Source organism: Pinus tabuliformis, chromosome 6 (genome assembly GCF_031772625.1).
Source record: "Pinus tabuliformis cultivar Carrire ecotype Pingquan chromosome 6, CPIR1, whole genome shotgun sequence".
Classification (NCBI taxonomy): domain Eukaryota; kingdom Viridiplantae; phylum Streptophyta; class Pinopsida; order Pinales; family Pinaceae; genus Pinus; species Pinus tabuliformis.
In genome coordinates, this window is record NC_142292.1 from 1,572,162,498 (window position 1) to 1,572,171,107 (window position 8,610).

General features: G+C 36.0%; 1 pseudogene; it reads left to right on the forward strand.

Annotated features, from left to right (window-relative positions):
* The first annotated feature begins 453 nt into the window (after nucleotides 1-453).
* LOC149264794 (protease Do-like 9 pseudogene) lies at nucleotides 454-2,427 on the forward strand (annotated as a pseudogene).
* The last annotated feature ends 6,183 nt before the right edge of the window (nucleotides 2,428-8,610 follow it).

An 8,610-nucleotide genomic window follows, 5' to 3' on the forward strand; every position in this document is an offset into this window, starting at 1 on the left:
TAAAGTGTTGTTCTACATTGGACTTTAAAGTGCAGATTTTTACTTTATAAGATGCATTGAGTACAAGTCCTGTTACTCATGTAGTTAATTGAATGGAAAAATTATACTAATGATGTCTATCTATAACTGAAGCCAACAAGACTGGCATTAATGCATCACACGCAACTAACAAGACTGGCATTAATGCAATGCACGCAACTAAAGAGATTTACTCAAAAAATCTAAGTCCATTTATCATAAACGAGAGGCATAAGTTTCCCCAAATCAACATATGCCTTCTTTTGTTGCAGTTTACTTGCAAAGAGAACTCATGAAAAATGTTCTCATTTTCTTTGTGATGAATGTAGCGTTCTATGGCATGATGACATTACCATGTGGTCATTTTTTTTTGCTGCCGATCATGAATTTCGAACAAAGCTTTGGTCCCTTTATGATCCTAGCACTGGAAAAACTATGTCCTTGGATCCAAAAACAACGATTGAAGTCCCGGAAGATAGATTTGGACTATATTCTTATGACATTGTGGACCCTGATCTGATTATTCTTGGAGACCATATTGATGCTACTATAAATTCAGGAAATTCTGGGGAACCTGCTTTCAATGACAAGGGCTAGTGTGTGGGAATTGCATTTCAATCACTTAAACATGAAGATGCAGAAATTATTGGATATGTTATACCAACTCCGGTTATTACACACTTTATCACAAATTATGAACGCTCGGGAGACTAGACAAAATTTCCCATACATGGAATAGAATGGCAGAAAATGGAGAATCCTGATTTGCATATTGCAATGGGAATGTTGTCTAACTAGAAAGGTATTCATGTAGGAAGGGTAGAACCAACAGCTCCAACAGGTACCTGTTGGTTGGGATAAGCTTGTCGTTTCTATAATATCTGTGGAAACTGGAAAAGTAGTTGCAAGAACTAACAAGGCTCTAGTTCGAAGTGGGAGTTGCCAGTGATCCGAAGCTGTGTCAGAATCTGTGCACTTTTTGCAAGATGATGCATCAAAAGGTCTCGAGGAAAAATTGTTCAAGTTTGTTGTTTCAATGGGATCTTCTCGCTCAGGCATTCTTAGAGAAGCTACAATAAACTTGGGTGACTATTTGAGTTCAAATTTTCCAGTTTCCATTGCTCTGCCACTGAAGAAGTGCAATCATGGAACTATTGTGAGTGTCAAAATTCAGTGCCTTAATCGAAGAGCAGGATCTAGAAAGTTTGAATGATGTAAAGAAGGTGCCATTGAATAGGATGATCAGAATTCTGTTTCAGATGATATCAATAAGAGATATGAAGGTTCTGATCATATACTCGCTGGAGTGTTGGATCCTCATCTGGAAGTCACTTGGGTTATAGTTTTCAGCAGACTAAGGATGGAGCTTCTTCACCTGCAACCTCACGACATAGCTCAGCCTCGACAAAGTTTTTATCATTTGGAAGTAGTATAGAAAATAGCTTACCCGGACGACAAGATTCAACTAGCTCTCGAGATGGCAGTGTAACAAATAGGACAGGAAATGGCCAGAATTCGTCTAAATCAATCCCTTCATCTTTCAATGGAATGGGTACTGGTGTAATGGTTAACCCGTAAAATAGTTACAGAGTGATCAACTCAAGGTTCTCAAGGGAGCATAGAAAATGTTAACAGGGGCATGCATCTGACAACTTTTATGAGAGGCGATGACCATTCTAAAGGTTCCTTGGAAGCTACCGAGGCCACAATTCAAGAACTCTGTAAAGAAGCAATGATGTGGGAAAGGTAGAACCAACAACTCTAGTAGCAAAATTCTTGACATCGTAAGATATTCTTCTCAGTTTTGATGGAATTGATATTGCTAATGATGGAATTGTTCCTTTCAGGTGTGGTGAGCGCATAGGTTTTAGCTACCTGTTTTCAAAGAAGTACACAGGAGAGCATGCCAAAGTCAAAATTATATGTGATTTTGAGTATCATGAATTTGATATCGAGCTTTCTACTCACAAATGCCTAGTTCTTGCACATATAAAGGGGAAGGCTCCATCTTATTACATCATAGCTAGATTTGTATTTTCAGTTTTGTCTGTGCCATACCTTCATTTTGAATATGGAAAGGATTAAACTGTTGGACAAGCTACTGCTTTCTATGGCACGAACAAAATATGAATGGTTGGTGGTGATTTCTTGAGTCCTGGTTGCAGATATAAATATTGGTTGTGAGTATATTGTAAATACATAGGTCCTGGCTTCCAATGGAGTGCATGTAAAAATCTCAGGCATCTTGCAGACATGGTGGAAAACTGTGAGGATGACTTTCTGAGATATGACCTGGAGAATCAATAGATTGTTGTTTTGGCAACAAAAAAAAAATCGAAGGAAGCAACTCCTGATATTCTTGCAACACATTGCATAGCTTCAACTATATCTAATGATTTGAAAAGATGAATCAATTTTCCAGAGGTGATGTTCCTTACATTCTGATCTGGTTATTCAAATGAATACTTTTTACTACTTCCACGACATGATAGGAAAGATGTTAGGTTGGGGATATCAAGAGGGTACTACTCTCTTTGGTTTTGGCTATGACCTTCGATAAAGTAACAAGCTTCAAGGTCCAGATTTTGAACCTAAGCTCTGATACCACGTGTGAGGACCCAACTATAGGTCCTCTAACTACTACTACACTCATTCAAATAAATTTCTCTAATTTTCATAAGGAAAATTTCAAGTTTATAAAAAATCATAAGCATAACATAAACTAATTTAATCTACAACATGTATAACTTGTAACAATTTACAAAACTAAAATAAATGACAGATAATACCTATTCCAATAGCTTAGTTGAGATGCTCCTGAGCTCCATTCTCCTCTTGACTACCCAATTGGATTTGCCTCCTAGCCAACTAGGAAGTAATCCCTAGCCCAACGAACGTCCACAGGTTCCCTAGCCCTCTGAGCCCAAGTCCAACTAGATGTAGTGTGTCAAAATTTAACAAACACTCTCCAGATCCAAGTTTGACCTCCCTCCTCTTTCTCCACATCCCTCCTCCAAAACAAGATCCTCCAAAACAAAACCAAATCAAAACCAAGACCAAGGATCCCCTCTCTTCCCATCATCCTTCCCCTTTTATGCCCCCTTCTCTTCTCCACCTCAACCACTTATGATTAATGTCATAACTACCCCCTCATCCTTACATTTGACTTATCTTCTCCCAAGTAAATTTGAGAGGACATTTTTGGGATGAGATATGAATATATAATTTGGTAATTAATTGGAGAGGACCATGCCTTCTGCCAAGTAAATTTGAGAGGACATTTTGGGGATCAGATATGAATATATAATTTGGTAATTAATTGGAGAGGACCATGCCTTCTCCCAAGTAAATTTGAGAAGACATTTTGGGGATATGGATATTTAAATTGGAATAAATGGAAGGAGGTCATATCCTATCAAAATTTAAATTTGAGGAGGTAAGTTGGGAATTGAATAATAACAAAATTTATATCAATAATAAATTTATAGTTTCACCAATGTAGGTATGTACCAATATTTCTTGATAATTATAAGTCAATATTTTAAGGAAATTTAAACACTAGTAAAATTTGCATGATAAGAGTAAGTAGGGCATTACAAAAGGCATGCCAATGGGAGCTGCTAAGAAAATATTCAATGTCATGATAATGTGTTCCTAGATTAGAATTGTTATCTAGATAGGATAAGAAGATAGAGTTAAATCAATTTTTTTGTATTTTTCACTAAAAAAAAGGGATACTTTTAAGATTTACTTATTTACTATTGATAAAAAACAATTAGTTTATGTTTTATGGTTGGCTCGATCCATGCAATGGATAACTCATGCATTGAACTTGGTCATGGAATTTTTGAGGATGTAAACTTATTTATTTCCATGTAATACAAGGTAGAAGGGGTTGGTTGTTTGGTGAACTGATTGGAGCATAACTGTGTGTGGTGTGATCTATTTTCAATAAATAAAATACTCAGTGCAGAACTTTTCCAGTTATCATTTAGAGATTCTTGTGGTACCTTATTTCAAATCTATGTTTCTCTTGTGTACTACTTGCTTTTAACTGATTTTTATTCTGTCTATTTTTGAAAGGTGCAATGGAACAACTTTTCTATGATTCATCATGCATGCTCTAGTACAACTATGTTTTACTATTTCATATGCAATGAAATGTATTATGCTTATGTTTATCTCGTTCTTCTAAGTACTCAATCATAAAATTAGTAGACATAATTCTCATATGCTCTATTACATGTGAATGAGTGTTTTTATATGTTTTATTTCCCAATTTACTGCAATCATTATCAATTCGAAGTATGTACTTGAAAAGCCTTTGTCTCAGTAGTTGTTTGATACATGCACTAGTATAATGAGTTAATAATATTTATGGTCACATGCACTAATTTCCTATATTCCTCCACCAAGATTCCACTAAATTTTACAAATCTTCTTTAGATCTGGTCTCTGTCAAATTATGATCTTTAGAGTTCTCTGTCTTTAGATTTGAGTGAGGGAAACCCCTTTGGCTAGAAAGGACTAGTTTCTAGTCCAAAGTCATCTTGTGGTTACCTCTATGGCCATTTCCTCAGCCTAAAGGGGTTTACTGAGTGTTAACAATTTTGATGCAAAGGCAAGCTCCTACTCATTATTACATCTGATCTTTTGGAGGCTCCAACCGACAAGAAGTTGTTACCTCAATTTTCTGCAAGATGCAACTGCAAGGAAGCTCCAACTCCCATGTGTTTTATGTATGTTACAACACACAGGAGGTTCCTACCTCAACATGCTCCAACCTGATGTTTATCAAGCCACTACTTGAAAGGAGACTACCATCCCTTGATGCAAACAAGAAATAATTATGTGTTGGTTTACCTGGTCATCAATTATGCATATCTCCAACTTCATTTCTACATCTTCTTTCCTTCAAATCTATTTCACATAAGCTTCATATGTGTCGGGTAACTAATGCATAATAGCTCAATCAGCTCTCGCACATTATCCCACTCTCTAACCTCTCAATGCCTTCCAAAATCACATATTTTATAAAGATATTTTGCTGGATGTTTGTATCCCACATAGGAATATGAAGTGAATCGGCTTGACTCTTTTCCTTCCACTCATTCATTTCCAAACTCTTCATATCTTGAATATTAGAACACAAAAATAAATAATCCATCGAATATTAATTGCAGCCACATGTAATGATTAAATGCATCAACTTAATGTCAACGTCAAATAACAATATTTATCATTAATGCATCACAACAATATTTGCAACATATTTTCCCTTTCCTTGGAGTCTTGCCTTTGCATCAAACTAACTCGGCTCAACCAACAATTTCACATTACAACAAATCCTTCAATATATCAATCTTTGTAACATTATCAAAACATTTCAATGTATCACAACTCCTCCTTCTTCTTCTGCTCCTTTGCATTGTTGACCTTTTTCATTTTTTTGTTTCTCCTTTTCCTGTTGTTGCTCCTTCATTGTTCTTTGTTGCTACTCCTTTGCCTTTATTGCTCCTTGATTGTTCCTTGTTGTTTCTCCTTTTCCTGTTGCTCCTCTTTCATTGTTCCTTGCTACTGCTCCTTTGAATTTCATCTTTTGTTTCTTTGTTGCCTCTTCACTACACTTTTGCCTTATTTTCCTTATTGTTGCTCCTACATACCTTGTTGCTCATTTGCTTGTTGTTCCTTGTTTTTCTCCTTTTCCATCAATGACAATATTGCCAACAATCTCACCCCTTGGCATTGATGGAAACATATTCGCCCCACCCTTCCCCCCCCCCCCCTTTCATTCTGAGAAGTGTCTTCCTTCCTCTGATTACCTCCCCCTTTGACATCAATGGAAAGAGGGTTACAAATGTCTTGTATATTGTAAAAGAGTCCTCAGTCTAGCTGTCATCATTGCATTAATGCTCTATAACCTACAATGTCTTGTTCTACATAAACAATGTTGACACTATAATTGAATGAATGCCACTCCAGATGGCTTATTAGGGTTGCTCCAGATTGAATGAATGTTGCTCCATAAACATTGCTCCAAATAAGCTTCAGAAAATTTTAACATTGTAAGATATTGTTGTGAGAACACTCTGAAAGCAAGAATATTGTTGAGAGAACACTTTGCATACTATTGCAAGAAATCATTGAATAAGCACATTGTAGAGCACATTGCAAGAATACATCATCGCACCATAAGAAAGAACAATATCACCATAAGAACATTGAAATATGAATATGAACATTGTGCACCAACATTCCATGCTTACAATTCTTTTTCTATGCATATAATCATCAATTTTTGTAGATAAAATTATATAGAGATCTACACAAAAGCCTTCCCTACTTCTAGTGTAAACCTAATTTTGAGCATATGAGAAGTTCAAATAATAAAGAAAATCTTTCTATTGATAAGCCATGAATCTCATTTAAAGCATATTGGTGAGGGATCTAGAAATAAAGGACCTTCAACATAGAAGGCACTTGGCATTTTGTTTTTTGTTTTCCAGAAAGCAAGAATCAATGGTGACCATACAATGCAACCATCTCCAGAATAAAGAGCCAAATTTTTTCATGTCTATGTGAATAATCACACAAATTTCAAAAATATATTACAATCCCTAGTTATTTTGGTTTTCTTTGTGTTATTCATCTTTCTTGTATAACAAATATCTCTTCAACACTTTCTAGCACCAAGGTTACCTTCAATTTCAGTAAATGGTCCTTCGGCCATTCAAATAAATTGTGTTATACTTCAGCAACTGAAACACCATCCTTATCTAATGATAGTACAATAGTAGTTGCATTTATGAATTTAGCAAGATTATGCCCACGAGTTCTTTGAATACAATATTAATCTCTAATAATATGTATAGCTTGGTTAATAAACACAATGTATTCAACTCATCATCTGCTAAATTTGCCTCATAATGCACAAAAAGGATTTCGACCCACTGATAAATGAAAATCGACCCTTTATTGAGAAGAACTCGGTCAGGATAGTAGAGAGGAAGCTTAGTTGATAAAATTGAAGGAATCTCAACTTCCATGGCTGGAAATTTGACTCCTTCAAACCAAAACAAGCATTGGTATCAACGTTCAAATCTTGGATTTAATGTGTGTTCAAATAGTTGCGTCTAGTATATTATAATGCAACAAGGATATTCAAATGAGTCAGTTTGCTTATCATATTGGCACATATTATATGTAGTGTATGGTGACCGACAGTAAAATATTCATTGGCTAAGTTAAATTCATTAACAATATATTCATTTGCGCTATAAGGGAAGAAGACATTGTGGTTAAACCAATTATCTGAGTCATAGTTTTTAACATCTTGGTGACAACGACTTTAGCCTTTGGCACGACAATCATGATAGCATGGTAATGGATGAGCCTAACAACATAGGCCGACTGGTCGAATGAGATGGATAACCAAACATCTATCAAACCACAATCTCCTTATAAGGGTACTTCGACATTCAAATGCCGCATGAGCATATTAAATGATTCTGCAACTACCAATCCCAGCATTCACAGGGCTTCCATGCATTTCTGCATAGACTCTTTCCACAATGGTCACAAAACATGGATGCTATCAGCTTGGTGGAGGGAATGTGTTCTCCACTTTCTGGGCCAATGCAACTTTAAACTTCTGCATGACATGTTTCGACTTCCGCCAGAACGCAATCAAGCATTCTTTCACAGATCATCTCATATGGTTGGCTTGCTGAAAATCTTGACACGAGGGCCTTATGAAAGAACGACTCATGGGATCACCGCTTTTATGAACAATCAGGCATCAAAAACTTGTGCTCATAAAAATTGTGTAATTCTTCTTCTTCACGATGGCCATATTCAGGCGTTATACTAGGATCAATGTAATGAAAAAACTCATGCCACAAAAGCCCAAATGAAGCCGCAACACTCCGCCCATAGGAGGCATGCCAAAAAGTAAAAAAATTCTAAATGAAGCTACAAAATATCATTGACATGTAATTATGACCCAAATAAGACGTCCTACCATAAAAAATTATCTTGCACCACTCAATTTGATTTATGGGCACATGTAATGCCCCACCATTCACGAGGAGAATGGTTTTTCAGGTTACAGTTACTGATTGGTCTCATTCAATCTCCCTTTTTTCTTCTTTAATAGAAATGAAGCCTACAAGAGAAATAGTCAGAGCTAATGGAAAGACACCCAATAATGTCATCATAAATCTCGTATGAGTCATGGTGCCTGATCAAATAATTTTTTAACTTCACAGTAACAAAAATTACGTATAGATAGAGTGCACCAATAGTCATGTTTTTTCGACATCAATCCTTAACCTCATTTTTAAGCCAGGCCATGGAGTCTCAAGCATATCAATTCATATCATTGCAGCGTAGGTATATCAATTAATACTAATTCATGGATGTTGCTTCAACGACCATTTCCTTGGTTTGACATCTACTATCATCTATTCCTGCATGATGAGGATAGTGAAAATTACATAATGCATACCCTGGAATTGTCATAAGGCTTCAGATTTGGTAGGTAGAGTAACATTCAACTTTCCAACTTTCCTTCAATGCCCATCATGCATACTT